The sequence below is a fragment of the Mustela erminea genome, chromosome 2, assembly GCF_009829155.1.
Source record: "Mustela erminea isolate mMusErm1 chromosome 2, mMusErm1.Pri, whole genome shotgun sequence".
Taxonomy (NCBI): domain Eukaryota; kingdom Metazoa; phylum Chordata; class Mammalia; order Carnivora; family Mustelidae; genus Mustela; species Mustela erminea.
In genome coordinates this window covers 9569730-9589168 of record NC_045615.1, presented here as the reverse complement: position 1 = coordinate 9589168, position 19439 = coordinate 9569730, and the positions used below count along the sequence as shown (strand labels likewise).

At 36.6% G+C, this 19439-nt stretch overlaps 1 protein-coding gene and 1 long non-coding RNA gene across 3 annotated transcripts in view; both read right to left on the bottom strand.

The window, feature by feature from the left end:
* Positions 1-19439, bottom strand: part of GALNTL6 (polypeptide N-acetylgalactosaminyltransferase like 6) — a 1222158-nt gene that overhangs the window by 254424 nt on the left and 948295 nt on the right. The window lies entirely within an intron of this gene.
* LOC116584212 lies at positions 812-18043 on the bottom strand. The gene is made up of 3 exons (XR_004283094.1): positions 18033-18043; positions 7625-7634; positions 812-880 (listed from the first exon to the last, which is right to left on the bottom strand). It is a non-coding gene; the product is annotated as an uncharacterized LOC116584212 (long non-coding RNA).

The window sequence follows — 19439 nt, the reverse complement described above, 5'->3', positions numbered from 1 at the left end:
TACAATCCCACCATGAAGCTTCCATTAATTCAGCTTCCATTAATTAATGGAATTAATTAATTAATTAATGGAAGCTTCATTAATCTCACATTAATCTGTGAGATTTAATGAGGCCTAGCTATACGTTCTTCAAATTGTACCACATAGTTTTTTCTTTTTCAAAAGTAGGTATTTGAGAACAGGCTATAGAGGGGACAACCTGATTCTAGAATCCTGCCTATTCCTAACTTGCCTGGCCAGAGCCTATCTATTCCTCCCTTCTGAGCAGACAGCCTGATGCACAGCTCCATCCCAGGACCCTGAGATCATGACCTGAGCTGAAGGCAGAGGTTTAACCACTGAGCCACCCAGGCATCCCTTCCCCTAGATTTTTATTTGTTTAAAATTTTTTTGTTCTTAAATTAAGAGTTTATTAAAAAAAACTTTTTAAAGAGCATATGTAAATTAAAAAAAATTCTTTATTTAAATTCAATTTAGGTAGCACACACCATATTATTAGTTACCAGGGTAGAATTTAGTGATTTATCAGTTGCATTTAATACCAAGCACTCATTACATCAAGTGCCCTTATTGCCAATCACCCAATTACCCCTTCCCCCCACCCACCTCCCCTCCAGCAACCCTCAGTTTGTTTCCTAGAGTTCAGCACCTCTATGGTTTGCTTCCCTCTCTATTTTTAATTTTTGAAGAAGATTTTATTTATTTATTTATTTGAGATTCACATGCAAGTTGGGGGAGGAACAGAAGGGGAGAGGGGAGGAAGAGGGCAGGGGAAAGAATCTCACACAGTGAGGAGCTCATCATGGGGCTCTATCCTACCACTGCAAGATCATAGCCTGAGTCGAAACCAAAAGTCAGGTGCCTAACCGACTGAGCCACCCTTATTCTTTCCTTCAGGTTTTTAATTTTAGAACCACTTTGTTTCTGCAACAAGCAGTGAAGAGCCCAACCAGGAAACTGCTTCCTGCTTCTGTTCTCTCTTGATCCACATCTTTTTGAGCTTCATTTTCTTATTCTCATCTTGTCTTTTTTTATTTATTTATTTATTTATTTATTTATTTATTTAATTTCCAGCATAACAGTATTCATTATTTTTGCACCACACCCCGTGCTCCATGCAATCCGTGCCCTCTATAATACCCACCACCTGGTACCCCAACCTCCTACCCCCCGTCCCTTCAAAACCCTCAGATTGTTTTTCAGAGTCCATAGTCTCTCATGGTTCACCTCCCCTTCCAATTTCCCCCAACTCCCTTCTCCACTCTAAGTCCCCATGTCCTCCATGCTATTTGTTATGCTCCACAAATAAGTGAAACCATATGATAATTGACTCTCTCTGCTTGACTTATTTTTTTTTAAGATTTTATTTATTCATTTGACAGAGAGAAATCACAAGTAGATGGAGAGGCAAGCAGAGAGAGAGAGAGAGAGAGGGAAGCAGGCTCCCTGCTGAGCAGAGAGACCGATGCGGGACTCGATCCCAGGACCCTGAGATCATGACCTGAGCCGAAGGCAGCGGCTTAACCCACTGAGCCACCCAGGCGCCCCCTCATCTTGTCTTTTACATTGACCTCTGATGTTCGTCACTGCATTTAGGGAACTGCTTGGGTGGCTCGGTCTATCTTCTCACTCCTGTGAACTCCTTTGACACCATTGTCTCTCAGGGACCCTGGGGAGGTGTGAGGTGCTCCTTCCCCCTGTAGATCCACGTTGGGATTGGAGGGAGGGAGTAAGACCACCTCAGAAGAGAGCAGTCATGCTATTGAGCAGTGAGTAGAGTTGGCAGCAGTATACAGATCAGCAGTGCACAGTGTCCTTGACACTGTGCTTCATTTTGTTGACAGTGGAGGTAGCCAGATAGGAGCAGGCTGAGGCAGGTTATTTCTGGGAAAGCTGTGGGGATGCAGGACATCAATGCTCTCAAGAATAGAAGACCACTCTTTTCATCCGGAAGGGAGTCATCAGAGCAGAATTAGCATCTCAGGAGTAAGGAGAGAAGATAGGAGCAGAAGAGCTAGACAGACTTGTTTTGGAATCATTTTTAAGGAAAAATCTAGAAATAATGGTATAAATTATTACTATTAGGTAGCACTACATCCCATTGATTTTTCTTCTAAGTATATTCTAGGGCACTCTTACACATTACAAAGGAACATGTTCAAGAATTCTTACAGTACTCCAGTGTCTATGACGGAGTAACAGTTGGTATAGCATGCTACTCCCATTGTCTTGGCCAAGGCCGAAAGCTGAGACCCATGAGGAATACACGGCCCACATTACACATCTGAGAACTACCAACATGGTTGGGATCAGGTACCTTCTTACAGAGCTGACCGAGTGGTATCCCAAGAAAACCATGCCCCCAGTTTATGGGTGCCTGAGCGAAAGAGAAGCTGGCATTTCAATTCATAGCTGGATGTGCTTGGTTAGTACATCAGGAAGAGGGTACAGGTGGGGGTGGAATGTGGGGAAGGTTCCTAAAACAACTTGATGTCATGTGTCTGGGGCAGGAGGCCCTAGAGGGTAGATGAAATTGCAGACTACAGTCTTAGTAATAAGAGATGTGATTGCTAGCATGAGTACCAGCTTTGCATCCATGAGCACATATGATTGAAACTTTCACAGGGCCCATATGCCCAAAGGTCCAGACTGTTTATGTGGATCCAAGAGATCATATGCCAAAGTGATTTGTTAATTCCAATTTGAAGAATTTAACTGTTTCCCTTTCATTGGCCAGAATAATCCATTGGCCATACCTCCTTTGAAGAGGGCAGTAAGTTTCATCCTCCAAGTATCCAGCAGCAAAAGAGAACTGTTAGTGAACCTTAATTTCTGACGCATCTACTCTATTACCTGCACAAGTGAAATTTCTGGATGGAGCTAAGCTAATGGGGGAGTTAATAGACATTTTGCTTTTCACTCTACTCCTTCCTCCTCCTGTGGTTATAAGACAAGATCGTAGATAAGGGAGGAAAAATAAAGTAAATAGCTACAGTAAGGACACAATTTTACTGCAGTGGGTTGAGCCTCCCTGATGAGCTAATTATATATGTATAATAGAAAAACATTGGGAAATGCCTAAATGTCCATCAGTAAGGACATCAGTAAATGTTCAACAGTAAGGGTTACTAGATATATTAATATACTTAAAATACATTTGATATATAGGAACAGGGATAGATCCTGTCTATTGTAATGTTTATGAAATATAATGTTGAATAAAAAAGTATGAAATTATTTTATACAGTATAAAATTCAAACATATACAGTACTCTATCTTATACTTTTCATGGATATATAGATGTATATGTGTGTATCTGTGTGTGTGCGCAAAGATGGGCCAGAAGTATGTACCACATTGATGGTGCTGGCTAACTCTTGAGAGAGGAGAGAACTAGAAGTTTTGGGCAAGAGGAAGCCAATGATACTTCAACCTTATGTGTAATGTTTGTTAATCTAAAACTGTCTATGTAAGCATGGCAACAATCTTTATAACTGTCAACAGTTACAATGGTATGAGCATATGCATTTGTCTCAATTATGCCTTGCATCTTTTTCTGTTTTTATCAAAAAATTTATCAAAATTTATAAAAAATTACATTAAACACAATGAAAAGACAAAAAATACAAAGGATGCGTAATCTCAATACTTACTTGCAGTTTGAGGCGGCAGATGATGGATGTATCAGTTGTTTGTGTGGGGAATATTGCCAGAATTAATATTTATGGGGTGTTTCTCATATGCTATGTGGTACAGTACCTGGTATTTTCTAATTAGTTCATGGATATCCTGATTTACATGTAGTTTGCATAAATCAGAAAGATGATGCGGAATTCCCTTGACATTTCTACTTTGCGGGTGAATGGAGCTTAGAGGTTATACTTGAAGAGCCTGTTCTGAGTTTGGTGCTTCCTAGTTGTGTGGCTTTAGGCAAGTTTCCTGATCTCTTGGAGCCTCAGTTCTTCTCCAGCAAAATGGGGAAGATAACCTGTTTTGCCTTGCAGGGCTGTTGCCAAATCCTATTACCCCTGTGGAAACATCTTAAAACATGGGGAGCAGCAAAATACACTAGTTTCTGAACTTACATTTTATTAAATAAAAAAATAGATTGTTAAGGGAAGTATGGACACAGGTATGAATTTTCTATTTCAGTGTAGCAAACGCTTGCAAAACCTCAAGGCCAAAGAAAATGGAAACTGTTTTCTTTCTGAATCCAGAGAGTAGCCTGTAAGACAATGCATTAGATGTTACACGGGGCAAGGGTGTGCCAAGACCTGACATACACCAGATGCTTAATCAATAGAAGCACTAAAGTTAATTATTATTTATACGGTTTTACACAATTATAGGGTCAAGTGGAAATTAATGGAGAAGAGATGAAAACAGAACCGCTTGAGGATGCTTCTTGCTAAGAAAAGAACATCAGATAACAAACAGATAAAGTCCTGCACTCTAGGAATATCTCAAAAAGATCAATTTGAAAATACGAGGGGGTGCCTGGGTGGCTTAGTCGGGTAGCGTCTCTCTTCAGCTCAGCTCATGATCTCAGGGTCCTGCTCGGCGGGGAGTCTGCCTCTCCCTCTCCCTCTGCCTCTGCCCCACCCCTCCTGCTCATGCTGTCTCTCTTTCTCTCTCTATCTCAAATAAATAAATAAAATCTTTATAAATAGTTTTGAAACATAGCTCTAAAATGGAAGTTGGTCAGTTTTATAATGTTTAACACCACATTATATTCAGATGAGAATGAATCTGTCTTTTAATATTTTGCAAATTAGTTTTAATGGAGAAGACTGGGAAACAGAGAAGTCAACCTTATACGTTAGTTCCTAGAGAAAGTGTACAAACATGCCTTTCTTCTCAAGGAGGCACAAATTCTTCAATAATCATACAGCCTTATAATTAAATTTTTATACCCTTCATCAAAGGAACTTCTATAAAGTAGGTCCATCTTATTTCTTACACCTGCGGTGGAAATGCCATGAGCACTTCAAGTAATATTGTCCTATGATAATTTTTAAAATTTGAGAGGAGCTTTAAAATTTGACAGGAGCTTTAATAACTTGACAGAGAACTTTCAGTAAATATTCAGTACATCATGAGCTTTTGTTACTGCTTTTGCTTCAGTCCGCTTTGAGTATCAGTTTTCCTTTCCCCAAATTTTAAACGCTGGAATTAGGTAGATATAATAACATACTTCAGATACACTTGCATTGCTGAGCTACCAGAACTCTGGATAGTGACTATCTTATCTTATGATTATCTTTTCATTTTTACAGATGAGGATGCACCTTAATAATCATCAATAGCTACAAAAATAAATGCTTACATTGAGGATCGGAAACTATGAATCCTTTTGCTTTCTCATTGGTACCCAACTGAAGAGAGATTTATATGTGCTGTATCTCACACTAGTTAATACTCAGAAGGATAAAGTAAATATCAATAAGGAGTTTAAATGCAAAAATGAAGCTATCAAAGAAAATATAGTGAAAATGGTCAATGAAAGCACAGGCAGAATATATCACAGAAAAAAGTAACAGAAGATCAAGGATGTTGCCAAGTAAAAACAAGTTTACCAAAGTCACCTCAGCTCAATTGAAATGGAAGTCAATGCAGAATCTCCAGAAGTCTGTGAAGTTTATACTAAAAATATAAGAGCTTTTGTATGTTGCATCTTTAAAAAATACCAGATAAATGAGTGAAATGAATCAAATAGTTCTATCAGGAATTTGAGACTATATTCTCAAAAGGAGAAAGATTATAAATTTATTATTTATTAAATCCAAAATAAAAATTCCTCCAGGCCCCCACCCCTGTGCACCAGCAATGTACAAGCTCCCTGGATAATACTGATTCTAGAAGAGACTAAATGGATGGAACCAGCAGGGAGCCCTTCCCTTTATCTGATGTTCATGATGCATCACCATTTTTACTTTTCTTATAGAAACTTCAGTCACATGTTTACTTCTCAAGAAACATTTTTTTTAATTTTTTATTTTTTATAAACATATATAAACTTGGATGGAGTAAATTATATTCTACCAGTGAAGTTTTGTTTTCTCAACTTAGAAGTTAAATTGAAATGAGCATTTTGTAAAAAGCATTCAGCTATCATTTATCTGTCTCCTATTTTACGGTTTCTTAGTGCCTCCTGATGATCCTCTATAACATTCTTGGATGTTGTAATGGAATCGGCAAGTGGGCAGTGTACTCTGATTCATAGTCAACCTGAGGGGATGAAAATAGCCTAAGCGGTAAGTTAGGACACCTGGGTCCAGTGCAGTCTGAACCACTACCAAGTGTCTTTTTATAAAATGTTGGATTATTGGTAGTTTTTGACTGTGTTCTGTGATGCCACAAGGGTTATGCAGAGGAGCTTAGGTGCTACAGAAGATGCCCTTTCTCTCCACCAACCTGTCCTTCCTCCTCCTATTAAAAGAGCTTTTAGGGGAGCCTGTGTAGCTCAGTCAGTTAAGCATCTGCCTTGGGCTCAGGTCATGATCCCAGAGTCCTGGGATCAAGCCCAGCCTCAGGCGCCCTGCTCAGTGGGGAGCCTGCTTCTCTCTCTCCCATCATCCCCCACCCCCGCTTGTGCTCTTGCTCTAATAATAATAAAAAAAAGTAAAATCTTAAAAAATAAAATAAAAGAGCTTTTTAGCTGTTTTCGTGTGTGTGTGTGTGTGTGTGTGTGTGTGTGTGTGTGTGTGTGGCTAAGCCTTCTTTAGGTTTTTGTTGTGAGTGCTACAGTAGAATCCGCAATTCTATTCTTGATTGTGAAACAGGGTACCAATATTAGTCTGCTGAAGAATTTTAAATATAACAGTCTTTAAGACCATTTACCTGGAAAACCATAGCTTAGTTTTGCATTTTAGGGTTAAGTCAGGAGACAGTGTTGATAACATATATAAATATTCACTTAGATACCACAATCGAAGATATCTTTTCTATTCTCTTTCTCTTGTGTATCTATGAGTGTGTGTACTAGAAAATGAAGACTTGTAGCTATTTTTAATTTTTTAAAAAGATTTATTTATTTCGCTAAGCATGATACGCTCTAGTTCCATCCATGTTGTCGCAAATGGCAAGATTTCACATGCGAAATAAGTCAAGCAGAGAAAGACAACTATCATATGATCTCCCTGATATGAGGAAGTGGTGATGCAACATGGGGGCTTAAGTGGGTAGGAGAAGAATAAATGAAACAAGATGGGATTGGGAGGGAGACAAACCATAAGTGACTCTTAATCTCACAAAACAAACTGAGGGTTGCTGGGGGGAGGGGGTTTGGGAGAAGGGGGTGGGATTATGGACATTGGGGAGGGTATGTGCTTTGGTGAGTGCTGTGAAGCGTGTAAACCTGGTGATTCACAGACCTGTACCCCTGGGGAAAAAATATATGTTTATAAAAAATAAAAAATTTAATAAAAAAAAATAAAAAAAAGATTTATTTATTTTAGAGAGAGAATATGTGTGTGCACAGGGGGAAGACAGAGGGAGAAAAAATCTTTCAAATAGATTCCATGGTGAGCTCAGAATTTGAGGGGATGGTGGCCTCCATCTCACAGTCTGGAGACCATGACCAGAGCCAAAATCAAGAGTTGCTCGTTTAACTGATTGAGCCACCAGGTGCCCCCTGAAGATTTATAATTACTGATAATGACTGTCAAGAGTTAAAATATTCAGGATACGCAGGGACTTTGATTAACAAAAGTCCCTACAGTTCCAAAATATCTTCCCCAACTATTGATTGATTCCTCAAATTTTAATGCTGCCTTTATGCCTTAACTTTAAGCTTAAATCTTTATTTAATAAATGTTATTTTGTTGCTTTTTTTGTAAAATATTCCAGTGTTCTCATATAATAAAAAGTCTTCCTAAATTCAGTCCGAATCTCTACTTCTGTCATTGATTCTGTTCTCCATCTAGAATGTAGATGTCATTAGCTTTGGAGAATTGCCATTGTTTTTTTCATAGTTAAGGATGTTACTAAATCTTCCACAAATCTTTTTTTCTGATTTAAACAAGCATAGTTCTTTAAAAAAGATTATGGCTCAAACTTAATCTTGTAGTATTTTTGTTTATCTTCTCTAGATACTAAACTGACCTTAGTAAACTAATCCAGAGACTTTATTTTGATGAAAAATTATGATACAGTTGTGATTTACTCTATAATAGATCCTATGTTTTCCCAAAGAGTAATTATCAAAAAGTTTTGGAAGTCCCAATAATGATAGCACTTTTTGTGTGTGTTTCAAATTAAGTGTTGCACCTCAGAAATAAAAGTTTTGAAAAATAAGTCGGTAAACATATCAATAGTCCTAAAATGCTGGCACTCTAGTTTGAGAGACTTAAGATGTCCCTGTCAAGTGATATTGTCAAAGATTTATGTGATAAAATGTTCATGACATAATTTTACATAATTGAAAATACTTTAAAATAACGTAAGTATCCAATGATAAAAGCGTGAATAGATATACTGTATTCATATGTAAAATTGGTGGTTAAATTTTATTTTAAAAATTTCATTCCTTTTGGTTATATTAGAATTCTTCATAATAATAAAAATTATAGAATGTAGGTGACTAAGCTCAGTGTACCTTATCATCCTAATTTTGGGGAAAGAGGGTATCTTCACACACAAGATAGAATTATATATGTCAAATATTAAAATTAATTTATGGGGCAAGAGACTACAGATTTTTTCTCTTTTCATAGTTCATGGATTTTCAAAGTTTTAAAAAAATGAACATGAATATATAGTTTTATAGTCAGGAATAAAGCTAAAAATAAATTATGTATATAATTTTTAAAAATCTCCATAATGTTGACCATTGTAATTCTACTTCCAGTAATATTTCTGAATCAAATCATTCAACATATAGAATGTATTATACTCATGAAATACTGCATTAAACATCTCTAAAAACATAAGTAAAAATTGTACATAATTTAAATCCAAAATTAAAGGACAGTTATACAAATTATATCACATTTACCAAATGGACATCATAACCATTAAAAATAATGTTTACAGGGATCATGTATCTATGTGAGATAATTTTTTTTTAACGTTAAGTAAATTTACAGTGCAAAATTGAATGTATAATGCTTTGGATTAAAATGAAGGAAGTATGCCAACATGTTAACCATACTGTTTCAGCATGGTGGATATTTTTATCGCTTCTCTTTTTTCTATTTTTTTATTATATTACTTTTATAGTAACATTCAGTTTTATAAAAAAAAAAAAAACCCACAAGAATTCAGTCTTCTGATGTATCCTGATAATTAGTTGTTTACTCAAGGAGTCAGAGAATGATTAATATATACTGTTTTTTTTTAAGCAAACATCCACTAAAAAGCTTATAAAAAATTGACATATTATTTACATCATTCATAGTAGGGCTTTTGACAACTTTTCATTCAACCGGCACTTTTTCTTTTTTCTTTTTTTTTAAAGTTTGAGTAGCTACGGCTTACTTAACATAATTACTGATTTCTCTTAGGGCCACCACACAGCCCATTAATCTAATAATGCTGGTTTTCCACGTTGATTTTTTTATGAAAGAGTTCTTGCAAGGTCATGAGAAGTACAAGCACATAGGACTTTTGTACCTTCCTGGTGAAACTCGGATGGAATAATTTAACTAGCTTTAGAGATGATCGTTAGCAAGGTTGGTAGACAGCGGCCCAGACCAGAGGTGCGTTATTACTTGCTCTCCTGCTTTTCGCAGTCATTCAGAAAGACGGGAAGTCACAGCAGGTGCATCAAACAGAGCACCGGCCTTTGTATCTCATGGATGTGACTAATGGCTGTCACCTGGACAGTGATTTGCTGTAAAGTCTGAAAATGAGGGTCCAGCCTAAACTGTTTTTATGACTCCCAAAACTCTGGAACAGTACCCCGACCTGTGGCATCCCTTCCTAATTTTGTTTACTGCCTTCTTTGTGGACCAGGCAGGAAATGAGGATTCTAAGGAATATGTGGGTCTGGATTCATTTTGTCCTTTATAGGGTCTCATCCAATGGCAGAGAAAAATTAGTGAAATCATTGCTATTCAAGATCAACATTGTCTTCAACTAAAATATATTTTTTTCTAGCACCATTGAAGACCACAGTCACCTACTACTCTAATATAAACATTTAACTCTGAGCCTCAACTCTACTTGGTCTTTGACCTAAACACCTTCACTTAAAAATCATAGTTCATTTTTGCTGTGACTGAATGACACTTGAAAGACTAAAGTTTCATTTGCCTTTGAAATGTGAGTTAGTGATGTTTTCTCAACTCTCCTGTTTCATTTTCTTTTCTTTTTTTTTTTTTTTTGGTATGTTCATTTTTATCTATTTATTTTTTTGAAGGAACAAAGCATTTTTATTATTTACTTATTTATATTTTTAGATTTTTTAAAAAAATTATTCATTTGAGAGAGATACAGAGACAGAGAGAGAACAAGCAGGGGGAGAGTCAGAGGGAGCGGGAGAAGCAAACTCCCCGCTGAGCTGGGAGCCTGATGCAGGATTCGATCCCAGGGCCGGGAGATCATGACCTGAGCTGAAGGCAAATACTTAACCATCTGTGCACCCAGATGCCCCAAAACATTTTTATCTTATTTTTTTAATTTTATGTTTTTATTCTGTTCAATTAGCCAACACATAGTACATCATTCGTTTTTGATGTAGTGTTCAACGATTTATTAGTTGCATGTAACACCCAAGATTCATCACCACACGTGGCCCCCTGTTTCATTCTTAATGAAGTACTGGGCTAATTATATTTCTATCACATGTACCTGGTTAGAAGGTAAAAATACTACTATAAAATCAGGTACCCAAACCCAGTATGTCCTTTATGTGTATGATAGCTTATAGCCAGTGGACCAAATTTTTCCTTAACGATAACCCTTTATTAAGCAAGATGTTTCCAAGGGACCTGGAAATTTAAGTTCTGGCATCATAAGCCACCATTTCAGGGAGCACCACTCCATATTCTGTTTATCACAACCCCTATGAAAGATTTATAGTTCAAAGGGGTCTCATTTTTTTTGAAGGTATATTCCTAGATATTGGATTACTTAGATAACACTGAAGCTCCAGACTCAACTAAGAGAATTTGTTGCTAGGAGACCTATCCTAAAAGAATGGCTAAAGAAAGTTCTCTGAGAAGAAAGGAAAGGCTAAAAGGAAAAAAAAAATCTTGGAATATCACAAAGAAGAAAGACAAAGGAAAAAAGCAAAAGCATTGGGAAATTGCAGAATGCTTTCTTTTTCTTGAATTTTTGAAAATGTTTGAAAGTCGAAGCAAAAAAATCACAACACTGTTTACTGTGGTCATCACTGTATGTAGAGAAAATATTTAAGACAATTGTATAACAAGTAGAACAGAAACAGAAAAGGAGTGATAGATTTGCAAAAGTGAAGCAAATGGCTAAGCATAGTGGGAGCACTGGTAGCATTTCCCTGTGACATTCCAGTCTTGATGAAAGTGTCGGTGCAGGAATTGGCTCCTAGGAGGGCTGGAGTGTCTCCTGCCAGGATCTGCCAACCACTTCTGGACAATAATGTTGGTATTATTTGAGGTGGATGCCTGCCTTCCAATTTATTTGGATGAGTAACTGAGCAAAGGGACATTCAATTATTTAAAAAAGAAAGAAGTAATTTTTGACTTGAGTGAAGATTTCGTTTGGGAACTGCAAACATTAACAAGTAATATCTTGGATATTATGTAACACATATATTCCTTGAGAAGTACCTATCTTTTGCAGCAAAGTTTTGGGGATTATATTATTGAGGGGTGAACTGAGATGAGTATGTGGAAGTATTATTTAGTGGCATTCTGTACCAGATATCTGGAGATCTCTGGAAGATTTAAAATACCCACACTTGTTATAACATTTTTAAGATTGTGAAATGATCAAAATGCACATGAATTAAGGAATGCCACTGATAATTTTATAATGCACATATAATTTAAGTAGACTGATCAGTAAGAAAACCCTTCATTTTAAGGCTAACAATAATTCTTTAAAGGTATTTTAGAAGGGGAGGGGTGGGGGTATGGGTGAGCCCAGTGATGGGTACTTAGGAGGGCATGGATTGCATGGAGCACTAGGTGTTATGCACAAACAGTGAATCATGGAATACTGCATCAAAAACTAATGATGTACTGTATGGTGACTAACGTAACATAATAAAAAATAAAAGGTGTAACCGAGGAAAAGAAGATCCAATTCACAAAATAACAAGCAAAAAATAAATAAATAAAATAACATACACACACACACAAACAAGGAATGGGACACCTGGGTAGCTCAGTTGGTTAAGTGTCTGCCTTTGGCTCATGATCTCAGGGTCCTGGGATGGAACTCTCCTACAATCAGGGTCTCTGCTCAGCGGAGAGCCCATTTCTCCCTCTTCGTCTGCTGCTCTCCCTGCTTATTTTCTCTCCTTCTCCCTCCCTCTGTCCAATAATTAAATAAATAAAATCTTAAAAATAAAAACAAAGAATGACCTTAACTGAAAAGTTTTGGGGTCTACATAAAGCAAACCTTAGAAACATTGTAAAAATTACAAAAGACTTAAAAATATATCATATTTGTGGAAGGAAAAATTGAATAACATTAATGCTAATTCTGCCTAAATTAAAAGCTATCAAGTCACCCAATATGAAATTGAGTATTATTGTAAAACTCATTAAAAGAATTGAAAAAGTAATTTCAAAACAAATACACTGAAGACTATCCTTAGACTATCTGAGGAGAGTTTAAAAAAGAAGGCTTTTGAGGGGTTGGGAATATGGGGCTTGATGTCCCAGCCATTTAAAATAGGATAATTTAAAAAAACCTAATGTGACATTTGTATAATTGTTAAAACCAAGTTGAATGTTCAGAAACACTTCCAGTATAGAAAATTAGTATTATTTTCATAGAAGAAGCATCACAAATTAACGGGAAAAAGGAAGGACAATTTTAAAAACAGATGAGACTGAGAAAATTGGTTACTTGGGAAAAAATGCAGAAAAACTCATCTCACGTATTGCAACAAACTAAATTTCATATGATTTAAATATTCTTTTTTTTTTTTTTAAGATTGTATTCATTTATTCATGAGAGACAGAGAGAGAGAGAAAAAGAGGCAGAGGGAAAAGCAGACTCACCGAAGAGTAGGGAGCCCGATGCTGGACTCCATCCCAGGACTCCAGGATCATGACCTGAGCCCAAGGCAGACACTTAACTGACTGAGCCACCCAGGTTCCCTGATTTAAATATTCCAGCAAACAAATTATAGTACCATAAAAATTAGAGGTACAGAAGATGTTGTATATTTATATGGACAAGAATGCTCTAAGGATTAAAAAAAAAAAGATTAATATTTTAAAAATACTTTAAAAACTCGTGTCGAAAAATCATCATATAGAAAACTAAAAGGTTAAAAAAGTAAGAACTGCAAAATATTGACTGCAAACAAAAACTATTTAGAGAAATTTTAATAAATTAAAAATGAAAACCATTCTAAAAATTGAGAAAAAGGCCATTTACTTCTTATACATTTTTAAAAGTGAATATATCCAATTAAAATATTAAAAAGTTTAGTGAACTTGATAAAAAAATATTTTAATGTTTATCTTAATCTTTATACTTTGATGACTAATGAGTTGGAACAGATTAAACAATACTAACGATGAAAAGGAATGGAAACAAATTGACATCACTAACGACTGTATGGAACAGGCTTTGACTAAGTGATATCTCACTTAATGCTCAGTTCAAGTTTGTGTGATAGACTTATGAACCCCATTTTATAAAAAAACTGAGGCTTTGAGAAATTGATCAATCTGCCTAACAACACATAGCAAGCAATAATAAAAATGATGGATAATAGTAATATATTTATTACAGGTTTACAAAGTGCTTGCTAACTGCTTTACGTGCATTATTTCTCTTACTAGTCAAGCGACACATCAGGCAGATCTTATCGTTTTAGTTTCCTCATTTTACTGATGAGAAACTGAAGCTGGGAGAATTTCTTGGCCCTTTTTTTAGTAACACTGTTGGTAAGTGTCAGCAATATGTTTTAAACATAGGGAAGTCTTAGTTCAGAACCTATGAACTTTCAACTCTGCCACACTCTCTCCATTCCTCAAGTTGAGTGTTGATGTTCTTTAGATTGAAATCTCTCAGACACCTGAAATTGCCTAAAATTGTATTTTTCATCTTATCCCTTGAGTCATCCTTGTGGAAGGTATGGTCATCCGATCAGGTGCCATTGGCAATAGGCCCTCTTTCCTCTCACATCTTTGTTCTAATCAGTTATCCTTGCTTTTGACTCCCTCCTAAATAGTCATTCTCCTCTTCCCAGGATTATTGCTGCCTTGGTTTAAGGCACAATAATGTGTTATCGAGCAATTTCCTGCTCAAGCTAATACAACTGATCCTAACCAGAGATCTACCTCCTGCCACAGAGATCTACCTCCTACCCATTTGCCATACTACTGGTAAGTTGATTCTTTTGATCCCCAGAGTTTTTTGCTATTTTTTTCTGATTACAAGAATAATAAAGGTAATGCTTATTTAAAGTTTTGGGCAAATAACAATCATGTTACTCTCTATAATCCCATTCAGTTATTACCATCACTAACACGTTGGTGCATGGACAGGTCTATGGTATGCATCTCTGTTTTGCTCATTCCCCACAGCAGTGAGTACAAAACTTGAACCTGCTCTTTAATTACTGTCTAGATTCTCTGACCACATCCTCCATCTCCCTTCCATTTTTTAAATAATAGAGAAAATTTACTCTCTTCTATCTTTACATTCTGTTTTTTTCCCCCTCTTCCTTTGTCTCAGCTTTCCATGTTTCAGAGAAAAAGATGTTCTTCCTTCCATTCGCTGTGGATTGTTTCAGTGTTCTAATTTCCTCCCATAGCCTTTTAAACCTTGTTAATTCTAGAAGTCTTTTAACTTTTGTTATATAATCATGATTGATGATTATACTATAGTTAAAGAACAACTAATAATATTAAATGGCATGGGAAAAGGCTCCCTAATAAATGCTGACCAAATAGGAAGATACAAAATTGCATGTGACTTACCATCTAAACACACACACACACACACACACACACACACCCCACAAACAAAAACCTATCATTTTGGACTTTGTAATGATACCTTTGAGATTGGCTTCTTGATATCAGTAGGAATGATGAGGTCCTAGAATGGCTGAAGTCGGGTATTAGTCCTTAACTACCACAGATAAGGTGGAGGCAATCACCATGATGGACAAAAGGATACAATGGAAATCAGAATATTTTGACACTTAGAAATTTGGGGAAGTGACTAATTGTCCTTACGAATGAAATAAATGGGCAGCCTGCTAACTTATTACTTTATTGATATAGCACAAAATCCTCCAGATCTACTGATCTGATGTCCTGATGGAGAGTTTTAGTCTCTTGCCTACTTTCTAGGTCTAAACCAGGAGATAGACCTGTATAGCCTTGAAAGAAGGAAATTCCAATTCCCATTGAGCAAGAACCGTGCAGTACTCCCACAAGCATATGACTTCCTCCAAGTCTCCTAAACTGGACTGACGGCCACTTATTATGATGACAACATACTTAGGGAATCAATGTACCAGAACTTTTATTGATATCTGATCACATGGTCTTAGTTTCTAGAGACCCAAATGCCACTGTGGCCATCAGTCAAAGTGGGTCCTTATAGAGGTCAGAGGATAAATGGAATTTTAACCTATGTCTGTTTAATAGTCAGTTCAGAGTGTCTGCAGACCTAAGCTTCTGAATGTATAATTGAAGTAAGCATACTCAGCAACTGGCTGAGTCTTCACATTGACTTCCAGACCTGTGAAATGAGGGTCACAATCATAGGAAGAGCTAAGGGGAAACCTCAGAGCTTTCCTCCATGACAGGGTAATAATCCAAAAGCAATACTATATCCCTTCTGGAACTGCAGAGATGAGTGCCACATTAAAGATTTGAAAGATGAAAGGTGGTAAATCCCATCACATTTCCATTTAATCTACCTGTTTTGCCAGTGCAGAAGATAGATGGATATTGGAAAATGACTGAGGATTATCATAAACTTAATCATATCAACACAATCCGGCACTTGATACATAGTTATTTATCTGGCCAATATTTTTTTCTATATAAATGTGTAAGGATCTCCAGAAGCAGTTTTCTTTCTCTTGATAAGGATGATAGCCCGTCATCACCATCTTGCTCTCCGCTGTATTTTATTTGAGACAAATCTTGATCATCTTAATGTCATGCTGAATGTAGCACTGGTTCACTACACTGACGATATTATGATAATTTTTTTTGATGAGCCAGAACCTGGGAATTACTTTATGTATCTTTTTGAAACACATGTAGGCCAGAAGGTTGGAGATAATCTCTACAGAATTCAAGGACATTCTCTTGGTAAAGTTTCTGGGGGAAAGTCCAGTGTTTTGCAGCATGTCAGCATCTCTTTTCTCCAGTGAAAAACAAGTTAAACCATCTTCTACATCTACCACTGAAAATAAGGCTTAATGCTTGGTGTGTCTCTTTGGATTTTTGAAGAAACATATACTATATTAGAATATGATGTTCTCACCCATTCTGTGAGTAATACATACAGTCGTTCCTTTTGAGCAAAACCATAGGGGGGAAATAATAAAAGGTTGTGCAAAATGCCTGGGCTGCATTATAAGCTACCCTTTCACCTGGGCCTTTGATCCAGAAAATCCAATGATATTCAGTGTCTAGAGCAAATAGGAATGCTGTATAGAGATTCTGGCAAGGCTCAAAAGGAGAATGATAGCACACTCCACAGGGGAAATTCATACCCTCTCCTGCATATAACTACTTTACTTTTGAGAAACAACTCCAGACTTGCTACTAGACCTTGTTAAAGGTTGAATACCAAACACTGGGACAGCAAATGACTGTATAACTTGAGCTGGACATCATGAAATGGAAGTTATTTGACCCATGTATAACAGTAATCAATCATCAAGCAAAGGTATGTTTATAGGCTAGAAGTTGGTTATGTAAGGAGGTGATCTAGAGTTCCTACTGGATCTTACCTAAACTCATTCTTGGAGATGGTTCTGCATAATATGCTAATATCAACTAAGTAGACTAAATACAACATTAAAGCCTCAAAAAAACAGTGTCCTTGAAAATTGCAGTGAAAGGAAATAGAATAAATTAGCAGACCTTGAGGTATAAATTCTGTTGTTCACTTTATCTGGACTGAAAGATGGCCAAAGGTGTGGACATACACTAATTCATGGACAGTAATGCATGGTTTGCCTAGATAATGAGAAATTTGGGAGAATTGGAATGCAAGACTGGTAACAAGTTCTAAGGTGGAGATATGTAGAGGATTTCTTAGAATGGAATTTACAGTGCTTTAGATTCTATTTGATTCTATTTGAAAGCTCACCAGAGAAACCCTCAGTAATTCACAAAGGAGGGCTGTGGTTGGCTTATTGCTTTGTACATCCCTGTTACAGGACTATACTGGAACATACATGAATCTGAATTTTTCTTTCCTTTTTACAGTGCTTCTGCCAGCCCCATCATCCTTGTGCTGATAAAAAGGCTTAATCATTACCATGAAATTCTGCAAGTATTGGAACAAAGAACTGTATAGCAAAAAGTGTGGCAAATCATCCTAGTTTACCTGAGACTAAATACTTTCTGGTGATTTGGAATTTGGTGTTAAAACCAGACCAGGCCTGGGCAAAGTGGGATAGCTGGTTATCCTAGATGGGAACATGCCAATGGAATTAACTAGGCCTAATTAAGGTCCAGAAGTGAAGGTGCAGCAAATATCCCGATGGAAAATTCAGTTATGGCGCCAGTTGGGTAACAACACCCAGAATAGTTAAGGTTCTATATTAGAAGATGCAATACATGTAGCAAGGCACCAAAATCTACAATATATGGTATTCACAGTCAGAATACATTGGTCCTGAAATCAAGGTGTTTTAGTGGGAATGGTTCCTTTCATTATTACGTACTGAATCTTTTTTTTTTTTTTTCTTTTTTGGTAACATCTCCAGCCTTACAACTTTGGGAGGAGTAAATCTGAAGGTCTTGGTTTCCAAGGGAGAGAGATTTTTACTGGAAGGAATGATGATGATTCCATTAAATAAGCAATTAAGATTACACATGGCCACTTTGGTTGGTCTCTTGCCAGAGATCAAGCAGGCAAAGAAAGGGGTTAATTAATTAATCTAGATTACTAAGGAAAATTGTATTGCTGTCACATATGGAGGATTCTTACCATTCAGGAATAAAGGTTTAAGTGATTTCATTCTTTAAGGACTCAAAGGACATTAACCAATTGAACATTAGAACAAAAAGAACATTCAATGGGTAGTACAAAATAGAAATCATATATATCAACAGTTTTGTGATAAGCTAGAGAATTGAGAAATGTATTATATTTTCTTCTTTGCTTGTTACATATGTATATTGTACATGTCAACTAATTTATTTTTTATTCCTTATTTCCTGATTATTTTATATATTTATATATTTTTATATATTTATATATTTTTATATATGTATATTTATTTATTTGACAGAGAGGGAGAAAGTTCACAAGCAGGGGGAGCAACAGCAGAGAGCTGGGGAAAGCAGAATCCCTGTTGAGCAGAGCTCGATCCCAGGACCCTGATATTATGACCTGAGCCAAAGCAGACACTTAATTGACTGAACCACCCAGGTGTCCCAACAACTACTTTCTATCATCTTTCTCCCCAGCTACCTGAACTATGATGGGTCTTGAAAACTAATGAGCCCAGAGTTTCTTTCTGATGATAAAGTATAGTTCTGAGGTTTCACAGAGAGTTCTAATACATCAGAGTTCCAATTATGCCTTGCAAACCTGGCCACAAAATGTACTGTGTTCAGTTTAATAATTAAGCCAAAAGCAATTTTTATGGGAGTTATATTTATAAATAAATACATATTTTCTTTACAAAGTTTCATAAGAATTTTAAAAAATAATGGAAAATGGGGGGCACGTGGGTGACCTCAGCCTTCGGCTCAAGTCATGATCCCAGAATCCTGGGATTGAGTTCCGCATTGGGCTCTCTGCTCACCAGGGAGCCTGCTTCCTCCTCTTTCTCTGTCTGCCTCTCTGCCTACTTGTGATCTCTGTCTGTCAAATAAATAAATAAAATCCTTTAAAAAAATAATGGAAAATGGGAAAGAAGAGCAGTCATCCAAAATGTCACTGATTTATTTAATTTGTGCCACATTTCCTCCCACTATGTGTGTACAAATATGTTTCATGTATGATCATGTATTCTGTATTTAAAAATCATTTAGGGGGCACCTGGGTGGCTCAGTCAGTTAAACGTCTACCTTCATTTGGCTCAGGTCATGATCTCAGGGTCCTGGGATCAAGCCCCATGTTG